The sequence below is a fragment of the Primulina huaijiensis genome, chromosome 14, assembly GCF_012295235.1.
Source record: "Primulina huaijiensis isolate GDHJ02 chromosome 14, ASM1229523v2, whole genome shotgun sequence".
In the NCBI taxonomy this organism is placed as follows: Eukaryota; Viridiplantae; Streptophyta; class Magnoliopsida; order Lamiales; family Gesneriaceae; genus Primulina; species Primulina huaijiensis.
This window is the reverse complement of record NC_133319.1, coordinates 12,506,120-12,519,362: the sequence shown is the minus strand read 5'-3', so window position 1 is coordinate 12,519,362 and position 13,243 is coordinate 12,506,120.

Below are 13,243 nucleotides of genomic sequence, written 5' to 3'. Positions count from 1 at the left end.
TATATATAAAAGTCGTATTTTTACTTAAACCGATGGTCCTATTTTTATGGTCCTATTTTTATTGTGTTTAACATATTGAATTGATTTAGTTTTTTTTTAAAATAAATAAATAAATTCAGACTCAAAAAATATTAGTTATATGCCTTTAACCCAACGTTAGGTCAACGAAGGGTAGATGCTTAAAAGGATAGTTTAACAAGAAATGACTTGAATGAAATTTTCAATAATATGAAATTCGTAATGAAATAACAAATGTTTTTATGGATGTTTGAAGATAAAACTTATATGTCACTCCTTCTTCCGGTCAGGAAAGTTTTCACTAAAAGACTTTGTTTTTACAATGGCTTGTAACAATTAACTTCAATTAGAACTTATCACTGGCTAACTGAAACTCTTAATAATCATTTTACAACTCTGGATATATTTAAGAAACATCGGTTCTCCAAACAACAAATATAAAACTTCATCGTTCAGACTTTTAAAGACTTTTGATTATTTTATGGATTATAACTTTTATTTATAGACTTTTAAGATGCTAGAATTTATTGAGTTGAATTTGAAATTTTTATTGCTTTATTTACTTATTCCGCATGAATGGTTTTGGATATTATGAAATTCATTTATTGATTATTTATGCTAGTTTATTTATGATAAATTAAATATGCATGGTTTAGAAAAAAAACTAGTGTGAATTAAATGAATTTAGAAGTAGGGTCGTTTCAGTTGGTATTAGAGCGGTGGTTCTTGAAATGGGTTACGCCTGCTGCTGTTTCCGAGGAGCTCGAGAAGTCACGCCTCCATTTCTGTGAGTTTCATTGCTTTAAATTTTTATTATCTTATTATTTATTTAATCGTTTAGATGTACTTACTTTTATGACTGTCAAAGATAAATGTTAGATGTCTTTTATTTTAAAATGCATGTTGGTTTCGTGGTTTGGACAGTGTGTACGATTATGCTTCAGAGACGTGAGGAGAATTTAGTTTTTTTGTATCTCGAATTTTGCACTACCTAAGTCGAGGCGAATTGAACTTTGTGATTTAGGACTGGTTGTTTCGAATTCTACATTATGTAGGAAGAGAATTTCAAATAGATGTTGTGGGTTGAATTTTTTAGGAATCTTGAACTTAAGGGCTGAATTATAATAATTTGCGGGAGCCTAAAATTTTTAATAATCGATACTAGACAAATTTCGAGGACGAAATTCTATTTAAGGAGGGAGGAATTGTAACGCCCAAACACACTAACTATATGCATGCATGAAAATTATTTTAATTTATTTAAATGAATGGTCTAGAAGCATGTTTAAGTATTTGCATGGTTTAACGATTATTTAATCGAATGTTATGAATGTGGACTTTCTGTAGTCGAATACGCGATGTACGGCAAAAGAGAGAGAATCGGGGACAATTTTGATAAAATTTCTACTTTTAGAAAGTTATAAATAGAAACTCTATATTTAGTAACTCTAAATTAGAAAAACGGCAACCTATTTATAGTAAGTGACAAATTTAATCGGTAACGAACTTTTATGAAGAAAATGAGTAGTTTCGGACGTGCGATACTAAAAACGCGTAGCACCACATATTTTAAATATTGATGGGACTTTTTAGTAGGATTAATTAAGTATTTAATTAATTCTTTAATTTGGGCCTAGATTAGCAAAGATTTAATTAAATAATTGGGGCCTATTAAGTAAACTTAAGCCCACCATTAACTAATTAAATAGAGTCCTACCCTACCCCTCCCCATAAACCTCAAGCCACTTCACTTGGCAGCACACACACACACACACTAGAGTTCTAGGAAGGGCCGAACTTTAGAGGAAGGAAGGTAAGGGATAAATCCTTACGTCTCGTTCGTCTCTCGTCGCGCAGTCACTCGTATTTCGTAAGCGTAAACAATCAAGGCATGTTTTCAACCTTTCTTTATGCACCATTCAATCCATATTATTGTATGTGTTATGATTTTGTGTGTAAAGTTTATAAGGATGATGGTTTTCAATTTCCTACATGTGCATCTCATGTTTTCATAAAAGATTTTTTATGTTTATTGAATTGTTGAAGGAGGGATGCGAACCAAGGTATTCAAGGGCTGGTCTAGACGTTTAAGAGGAGGTTTGAAGGGATAAAAGTCACAACGGAAAGCCGCAAGGGGCTGTCCAGCCTTGCACGCAAAACGCGTGCAGGCCGTGTAGGGGAAGGGTGCGGCTTTGGTGTTCCCACGGCCCTGGGGGCTGCATGGGACTCTATACGTGGTCTTGAGGGAAGGATAAGGGTCCTAGGATGGTCTAGAGATGGTTTGGTCAGAGCTTGTTTGGGTCGGTCGAGCGTTGTAGCCGAAATTCACCACAAACATGCACATGTGGTGTTGTTTTGGTGCGTGGGTTTTCCTAGGGCTAAGGGGTCGGTTCAAAGGCTGGTCCAGGGGCTAGGGATGCGCCTTAGGGTCCTGGTAAGGGTCTAGTGTGAGCCAAAAGTCTAGCCAAGGGAAGCCACAGCCGCTAGAGAGTTTGTTCTTCGGCTACGCAAGAAGATCCATTCGATGGGCTGCTGTTGCGAGGAGTGTGGATCTTGATTCGTCTGGTCTATGTACAAAAATTCCTGACCATGGTCTTGTTTAGGGTCTAAGGAAGGGGTCTAGGGCCTGGTTCGGGGTCGTTTCAAGCCATGGTCCGTTCGAAGTCGTAAATTGCCCGAACGTGCCAAAAAAAAAAGAGCGAATTGAGCCAAGGTTAAAAAGGAAATCTAACTTTCAGTTTTGGCTTGGGCTTGGGAACTTCCAGCAGCTTAATTTGAGTCTTAGGATGTTAATAAAGGTCTGATCTTGGGTTCGTTCGAGTCGGAAGGGTAGTTTGGTCATTTGTTTAACCAAAAATGCGAAAAAAGTTTTAAAAGAGTCATCCGGTAAGCGAATCGAGTCGTTTTCGAAATGTAAGTCCTAAGATTGAATTTTCAGCAAGCTACAGGAAATTTTTGGGTGTTTTTTAAAGTTTTAAAATCGAGTCGTCTCCTTGAGTCAAAGTTAGCTTTGAATCATGAACGATCGGTTCGAGGAAAGTTAAGGGCGGTTTGCAACTTCCTAAAACAATTCCAAATCGTGTTAAATGTTATTTTTAGAAGTTTTAAAGTGTGTGCATGCTTTATGCTAATTTTAGAAGTTTTTAACGTATTTGCATTATTTGCTATTTTTAGCCATCTCGGCATATATGAATGATATAAAGCATCTTTTCGGAAATTTTAAAGAATATGGAAAGTTGTGAACGATGAAGTTATTTTTATGATAGTCGGTGGGATCGTCGAAGAAGTGGACGTTGAACCCGACGACCTAGTACTATAGTTTATAGATTGATCAATCGAATGAATGTTGTCACTTTATGATAGGATCGGTTTGGGAGAAAATCGTTGAGCTACAATAGCTCAGTTCTTGAAATATTGAACACCGATGAATTAAATCGAGTTTGATTATAAATCAAGCGGAAGACACTCGAAATAATCCTTCGTAGAAACCGATTAAACATTTTGTAAAGTATTTAAAATATATGCAAGTTGAATGAGTAAAAATATGTTAGACTTAATTTAATTGTGGTGATGAGAGTAAAAACTAGTAGATTGCGTTAGTAAAACCAGAAGACAGTATAAAAGCAGAAGTTCTCGTATCGCCTTAACAAAGCAGTACTCTTCGAGTACTTATCAGCTTAGATAAACAGAAGCAGAACTTGACTTTTACTAGATCAGAACCTATCGAATATATATTAAATGTTACCGTTACTTTACCTAGTACGAGTATTAAATGCATCATTAATGCTGAACAGAGTCATTTAATACGTTTTACCAATTTTTGTATGAAACAAGACTGATTGTTCTGAAGCTTTTTGCAGGAACCTTTTTCGGTAATTGTAGAACCCGTAATTAGACTGCGTATAAGCCATGCATAATTCTAAATTTTTTAATTAAATTGACTTCATTGCATGAGTATTTAAATGCATTCTTTGAAGCTAAATATTTTATTCAGTAGTTTAAATTTTATTCTTTTCAGTTCATTAAGTGAGGCCGGACCGGAGTTGGAGTAAAGAGATAAAAATTTAATGCTAAGAAAACATTTCCTAAAATTTATTTAAGATAATTAATAAGTAAATTTATTGTAAAAGAAGGTTTAAGGAATCATTTAAACAAGTGGAGATAAGTAGTAAATAGAGTTCAATAATTAATTCCTTAATTCTTTTAAATATTTAATGAGTAGATAAAACACTAAAGAGTTAAAATACAATATTCAATAAATATTTTCCCTCCTCTTTATTATAATTTTCGGCCCCTATTATTCAATTTAAAAGTTTAGTTGACAACCCATTTAATTAATAGTCTTCCTATCCATTTTTATTGGGAGATAATTATATCACAACAAATCTTCTATGATAATTAATGGAGCAAGATCCCACCCCACCTAGCTAGATAAAAAAATATGCCATGTTGTTTTTTTTAAAGATTTAATTGTGATTTTTATTTCAACTCATTCTTTATTTATCCCCTTAAATATTCTAGATAGATTTATCCTCCCCAACTTTTAAATCACTACCAAGATTTAATTAAACCAATTCTCCCTTTGCACCTAGACCTTAAAATCGTCCATATGCACCTCTAATATCCCCAAGAAAAATCTTTGATATCATTCTTTGATTTTTGGGAGCACCATTTAATTAATTAACAAGCATTATCCTAACCTAGTCTAGCTAGAGAAATCGGCCACACCCATTAAATTATCCATCCAAAATTTTTGATAGCAAACAACATTTCAAATTTGAAAAGAAAGGTAGACTTGGTATCCCTTTATTAGTGGATCTCCCACTCACTCCCCTAACCACTTAATCCCCTCCTCCATCACCGAAAACAGCAGCCATTTCAGATTAAAAATCGTGACCCTCATAGCCTAGAACAAGAGAGAAAAATCGAGCAAGTAGCAAGATAAGAAAGCGTTCCACTCGTCCGCGCCGTATCGTTCTTCTTTTCGTTTTTCTTTCAAACGAAAAATCCAAGGCATGTATTTATTTCTTTCAAACCTCAATCAAGTCCTATTATCATTTATTTAACATCACATGATCATCATTTATTGCAAAAACCGAAACACACCATGAAATTTCAAAAACAAAAGTACATGCAGATTTCGGTCCTTCCTTGTGCAGTTCACGGTTTTGCTTGTTTTTGTGCATTCAGGTGGTTGGCTCGACTCCAGGCTCACCAGGCTACATCTAGACACGTAATAGGATGCATTAGGACCATGTTGGTCCATTCAAACCAGCCCCATGCATGATGAAACCCGAAATGACAGCAGCTTTCCTCCACTGCCATTGTGTGCTTCGAAATTTCAGTTTCTGCTGTCATAGGAAAAGATCTGATCTTGGCTGCCCTAAGGGCCTATAGCCATGGTTAGATCACTTCCCTAGCATGTCTAAGACGTGACTAAGTCGCCCTTTTGGTGGCTTGGTCCATGGTGCATCGGTTTTTAAACACAAAGCAAGAACAGCCCCTTCGCCCCTTTTTAATTCTGCATGTGTCCCTCGGTTTTTGATGGTATGGGATGGATCTTGGTTGGCCTATGGCCCTTAGCCACGGTTCATACCATACCCCAAGATGTCTAGGTCGTGCCATGGTCAATGAAATGGCCACTGGAACGACACGAGACAACGAACAAAGCAAAACACCCCTCACGCGCGCAAGGGTGCTATCGGGTGGAACTTTTCTGATGTTGCTGGAATAATTCGAATGGTGGCTGGCCTAGGGCCCTTAGCCATGGTTCAAATCATTCCTTGGGATGTTGTGGAGAGGCTCTGGTCGGTGGTTCAAGCCCCAATGGCCAAAAGTCTCGCAAACGACGCGATGCAAGCGAAGTTGCTGCTGCTGGAATTTGACAGCAACTTGCTGTGTCGGTTCGGAGGCTCGTTTGAGTTCTTGGTTGGCTTTTAGCCTATGGCCTTGGACTGGACAGTGCCTCATCGAGTTAGGAAGGCCACGTTTTTGGCCGTTCGTGATTCGGATCATTTTTGAGGTCGTACGAGAATTTACGGTGCGATGTGCCAAATTGACTCTCGAAAGAGCGTTTCATGTTTTGGCCTCCATTCACCTAGATTTCGGCCCTCACCATTTTAGGAGCATAAATTCATAATTTTAAGTGTATTTTAATCATGACTATACGTTGGTTCAGTGTTGGTTCGGGTTGGCTCGGAGTCATGATTAAATACGAAGTCGTCGAGCGTCATTTTCGCATTTTTTTTAACTTAAATTGCATAGTTGGTCAAGTAGAAGCTATTGCATATTTTTCATGGCATATTTAGGTTGCAGCGAGCCTGGGAACGATCCAATCCAGTTGGTAAAATAATACAGGATATTTCATTATGCAATTTAATTATATTACGTGCATGAAAATAGAAAATACTTATTTTGAGATTTATGCGATATTGCTTGTGGTCAATTCACTATTTTGGGAGCACTATTTACTCGGTCGCCAGTGACCGATCAGTTCAGTTTGGTACCACCCGGTCGCCAGTGACCGGTCAGTTCAGTTCAGTTTGATACTCCCCCGGTAGCCAGTTACCGATCAGTTCAGTTCAGTGCAGGGGCCACATGCGTAGACCATAATCTCAACAGAAAATTATTACCAGTTATTTCAGTACAGGGCTCCAAGGAGCAACATTTTTACTACGATTTTAATTCAGTCATGCACGTATTATAATTGCTCAGTACAGGTTATTTTCAGTATGCCCCATGACATGATATTTTATCCCATGCAAAATTTTACTAGTATTTACTCGTTACCTACGATATATGCATGCTGAGTCTTTAGGCTCACTAGACTTGATTGTTGTAGGTACTGATGAGGTCAGGGCCGAGGGCGGGGACCAGTGAGCCAGCTTGGGTCAGCAGTAGTGACACCCGAGGACCTCAGTTCAGCATTTATTATTTTATTTCTCAAACAATTTTTATCAGTTGTGGGATATTCTTAAATTGTTATTTCGCATACAAATATTTTCTTCCGCTGCCATTTTGAATATAAAACTTTGTTTATCGGTTTATTTATGAATGAGGCATTTTGATTATTTAAAAAGAAAATTTTTAATTTTTCCGCAAATTTTCAAGCAAGGATTCATAGGCCTTCACAGTAATAAAGCTGATTTTATCAGAAGTCAAGGAAACCGTTTTGTTTATAGACGTTGGAATCAAGACTTCTATAAATACACAAGATCAACGACGTTTATAGGTTACAAAAACAATTATCGCACTCTCGAATATACAAACGCCGATTTGAGCAATTAGAACTACTTATCATTTTCAAGCTCAATATACAGAAAGCAGCACACGCTTCATAGTAGATATCTGATCTTTTGAGATCATATTGTGCTGACTGTTTCTTTCTTTCTCTACAAGCTATTCACGTTACTATATCTTTGAGAAGAGTTTGTAATCTAGAAAAGAGTCTTTTCCAGTACTTTGTTGTATTTTTTTTACTGTGTTGTGTAACTAAGAGTTCTAGTAGGCTAAGGGTAAGCTCTACTGAAGTGGGTGTGTACAAGTGTTGTACTGTAAAATTCAAAGTCTTTTAGTGATATCTTTTGGAAACAGAAGAAGGGGAGACGTAGAAGATTTTATCTTCGAACTTCCAGAAACAACCACTGTTCTACTGCTTACTGTTCTATTGTATTTCACCGTACTCCATCGGATCGTTTCCGCACTTACTTTTGTGATCTGATAGACTTACTTTCGAACAAGATAAGCTATAATCTCTAACAGGATTCTCGCACCCTTTGCAAAAACACCCAACAAAGAAAAGAGTTTATTCACCCCCCTCTAAACTTTATATCGATCCCCAACAAAATATTTTAATTGAAGCATTTTATCAAACACTTTGTATGCAATATTTTGGTATTTGAAGAACACATAAAATGCTTCAACAATGCATCTTTAAAACTATTAAAATAATAAGTAAATGCAATAAATAAATAGACACAAATTTTTTTATGGATGTTCGGAGACTTCAAATGCTCCTACGTCACCCCTTCTTCCCCTTGGGAAGGATCCACTGGAAGACTTTGATTTATACAACTCCTTGTACAAACCCATTCAACTAAGACTTACGCTACTGCCTAACTAAACTCCTAGCACTCAAGATTGTAGGCAGAACCTCACAATCAGCATATTGTTTAATGTCTCATATGCAAAGATTACATACACAAGTTTATTGTCTTTGTGCAAGACTTACTCAACTAATCTTTGAAGTTCAACTCTCTTGTATATGTGTGAGTGATTGTGTGTGAGGAATTTTTCCTTTATAGTGTACATATCAAATGTATCCTCACACAAGGGCTTGTGCTCACAACTAGCTGATATATTCATGCTAACTGCCCATGCTGTGAATCCTCTTCAAAAGCTCTTGTTTGATCTTTTAGATGTTGTATTTATAGGCCCCAACAATGATATATACGTTAGATACAAAAATATGACCGTTTGAAAAGTTTCTGTACTCTTTCTGAAATCGCAACAGTCAAATTCGCCTTACTGGGCATTTTCTCAACTGGTCAACTCTGGTCAACTCAACTGGTCATTCAGTTCAGTTGGTCTGGTTCAGTTCGACTAGTTTGGTTCAGTTTCAGCTTGTCTGGTTCAGTTGGTCAGCAGCTGGTTCAGTTCAATTCAATTGGTCAGCTGCTAGTTCAGTTCATTTGAGTTATTCAGCAGCTGGTTCAGTTCAGTTCAGATGGTCAGCAGCTGGTTCAGTTCAGTTCAGATGGTCAGCAGCTGGTTCAGTTCAATTGAGTTGGTCAGCAGCTAGTTCATTTCAGTTCAGTTGACCTAGTTCAGTTCAGTTGGTCAGCTGCTGGTTCAGTTCAGTTTCCGCTGGTGTGCTGAAATCAGCCTAGCTGATTTCAGTTTGTACAAAACTAGTAGATTCATCGTCATTTATCAGCATCTTAAGCTTCGATTCAGACTTTGAATTTTGAAGATGACTTGTAGATCATCGTCTTATCTTTCCAACGCATATGGAATCTCTTCATTTGAATAACTGAGTTGAGAGGTATGATCAAAATACTGCAACTGCTTAAGCCCAACTGATTGCTATCTTCGTGTGATCAGTTACGATCAGATAACATCCGATTTTGCCCAACTGGCATGAAATATGACTTGTTACAAATTGAGTTTTCTAATCAGTTCAATTGGCGGATTGTCATTTGAATTATCCAGCTGGGAGATATCATAAAAAAACCAAAGCTCGCCAGAAATTCAGTTTCAGTTTGCTTCTTTTTTTAATAACTTCACACTTGAGTAAATATATTAGAAACGCAATAATAAGTTTTGTGAACATCAAAATCAAGATTGCGAACATGAAATGTTCCAACAATCTCCCCCTTTTGGATGATCACAAAACTTGGATAAACAATCGATTCAACTAACATATTTCTCCTCATTTTTGTGTGAATCAAAAAGTCATATTTTCAAAACATTTTAAGCAAAATTTTCTCCCCCTCAATATTTAAAAATAATATCTCCAATTATAATGAATTCTCTCCCTATATTTTTGAAATTTTGTAAATTATAAAAGAAGAAGGATAACTAACTAATTTTCTCCATGGCTCATTTTCTGCTATAGCACATATGTTCTGATTTCAACGAATAAACTGCTTTTTCTCGGGCATAAATAGGCTGCAAATTTTATACCACTGTAAACCTCTATGAATCTAGTTTGCAACGCAAAAAGCGGTTTGTCATTTGGACACTTGAGCAAGGAGATATGCCATTTTTCCTACCGTCGCTGCAATTAGCTGCACGAAAATTCAGTTTTGCATATATATGTTTAAAAAATCTGAAATTTCGAATTTTAAATATCAAAATCAATTTCAATGTTCTTTCAAGAACAACCCGCTCTGATACCACTTGATAGGATCGGTTTGGGGGAAAATCGTTGACCTACAATAGCTCAGTTCTTGAAATATTGAACACCGATTAATTAAATCGAGTTTGATTATAAATCAAGCGGAAGACACTCGAAATAATCCTTCGTAGAAATCAATTAAAAATTTTGTAAAGTATTTAAAATATATACAAGTTGAATGAGTAAAAATATTTTTGTTGAAATATTTTATCAAACACTTTGTATGCAATATTTTGGTATTTGAAGAACACATAAAATGCTTCAACAATGCATCTTTAAAAATAATAAAATAATAAGTAAATGCAATAAATAAATAGACACGAATTTGTTTATGGATGTTCGGAGACTTCAAATACTCCTACTTCACCCCCTTCTTCCCCTTGAGAAGGATTCTCTAGAAGACTTTGATTTATATAACTCCTTGTACAAATCCATTCACCTAGGACTTACACTACTGCCTAACTAAACTCCTAGCACTCAAGATTGTAGGCAGCACCTCACAATCAGCATATTGTTTAATGTCTCATATGCAAAGACTACATACACAAGTTTATTATCTTTGTGCAAGACTCACTCAACTAATCTTTGAAGTTCAACTCTCTTGTATAAGTGTGAGTGATTGTGTGTGAGGAATTTTTCTTTTACAGTGTACATATCAAATGTATCCTCACACAAGGGCATGTGCTCACAACTAGCTGATATATTCATGCTAACTGCCTATGCTTTGAATCCTCTTCAAAAGCTCTTGTTTGATCTTTTAGATGTTGTATTTATAAGCCCCAACAATGATATATACGTTAGATACAAGAATATGACTGTTTGAAAAGTTTCTGTACTGTTTCTGAAATCGCAATGGTCAAATTCGCCTTGCTAGTCAACTCTGGTCAACTCAACTTGTCATTCAGTTCAATGTGTCTGGTTCAGTTCAGTTGGTCTGGTTTAGTTCAACTGGTTCGGTTCAGTTTCAGCTGGTCTGGTTCAGTTCAACTGATTCAGTTGGTCAGCAGTTGGTTCAATTCAGTTCAGTTGGTCAGCTGTTAGTTCAGTTCAGTTGAGTTAGTCAGCAGCTGGTTCAGTTCAGTTGGTTAGCTGCTGGTTCATTTCAGTTCAGTTGATCAGCAGCTGGTTCAGTTCAGTTCAATTGATCAGCAGTTGGTTCATTTCAGTTCAGCTGACCTGGTTCAGTTCAGTTGGTCAGCTGCTGGTTCAGTTCAGTTTCAGCTAGTGTGCTGAAATCAGCCTGGCTGATTTCAATTTGTGCAAAACTAATATGTTCATTGTCATTTATCGACATTTTAATCTTTGATTTAGACTTTGACTTTTGAATATGATTTATAGATCATCATCTTATCTTTTCAACGCATACTAAATCGCTTCATTTCAATAACCGAGCTGAGAGATATGACCAAAATACCGCAGCTGCTCAAACTCAACTGATTGTTGTCTTCGTGCGATCAGCTACGATCAGTTTGACCTAGATAACATCCGATTTTTCTCAACTGACGTGAAATACGACTTGTTTCAAATTGAATGTTTTGATCATTTCAGTTGGCGGATTGTCATTTGAATCATCTAGCTGAGAGATATCATCAAAACACCAAAGCTCGCCAGAAATTCATTTTGGCTAAATTCAATTTCAGTTTGCTTCTTGTTTTAATAACTTCACACTTGAATAAATATGTTAGAAACACAATAACAAGTTTTGTTAACATCAAAATTAAGATTGCGAACATGAAATGTTCCAACGCTTTAGAGGATCAGACTTCACCTAAAAATGATAATTTTAAATGGAAAATTTTCGTATGTAAGCATGGTTTAAAAAGTTTCATATTTTTGAAGATTTTATGTTGCATGAGAAAGACTATTTTTAGTAAAAGTAATTTTTATGCATGTAATTGTATATTTACGTACTTGCTATATGAGGCTTGAGTGTGGGGACCCGGGCGCTAATCATGTTCTTAATCGTCATTGGGACTAATTAATCAATTAGTATAATAAACAGGGTCTAACATTATTTTTTTTTCAATATAATATCAAATGCGGAACGTAATGGAATCACTCTACTATACATATCAGTATAAAAGTAAAGTACAAGTCTTATACTATATACAATCATTTACAAACTAAGGTTCAACTACTAAATATCAAGTGTTCAACCCTATCTCAGATCAAGTCCGTAGTCTCCACTCTAATCACGATCTCTTTCTTCATCTCCTTGACCCTGAACCTGTCCCACCTGTTGTCATGCACACATACAAACACGACAACAGCCGGATAACGCCGGTGAGAATATATCCAAGTATAAATCAACAAAACATGCAATTATATAAACAAATATAAAGCATGTAACAGATAACAGCAATATGTATCAAAATCTGAAACATAATCAATATCAGACTGTCGACAATGCTCGTAACTTTACAATTCAGACTAGACTCAATCCTAGTCTAGGGATCCCGGTTTCCAGACGTTGGTATTCCTATATCGACCAACAGTAATAGAAGAAACTCCGATTCTATCCACGTCGATATAACCAAACATCCAGTGTCTTGACCTATCCGTCACAGACTGTGGCACTATCGCCAATACACTATCTTGTGACATCGTGCAATGTGCCCGTGGCGATCCCGCCACTATCAGGTACTTCTGTCACAAGATCACTCATCTAATATTCGTCTAACACATGCTCTCTATACATCAATAGAACAAGCATATCAAATCAAATCAATGCAAATAATAACAAATAGTATGTGATTTAGGGAAACACAAGTATATCCTACTTGTGTCGATCTCCCAATACCACATTGACTTATACCTTTCGTTTGTAGTCTCGGTATGAAGAAACGGAAGTTCTGAACTCAAGATTGTCTCTATAAATCTGAAAGGACATATCGAGAATAATAATATCAACCTTCCATTCTCAATTCAATACTGAATCTGATTAATCTGCTTTTAATTCAAATCATCGGCATAACGACACAATCTCAATATCCCCGTAAATACCATATCAACAGATATCAATTACCAATCATAACCCATATCCAATACAATCTGAAATCAATCAATAATCCAAATCTGTCCAATATCAATCAATATACTCTGAAAAATTATAACAATTCCATAATCAATCCGTTTCTCAATCTGACTTCGATTTTACGATGTCTAATATGTCAAGAACATCATATATCAATCATATCTGATTTTGACAATATCATAATTTCAAATCATGTCAAAACGTAACAAAACTTACGTCCAGTTGGAGCCTGCGTCGATAGGAACACAGTACTGAAGTCGAATTCAAAATCTAACGGGCGGATCAAAATATAA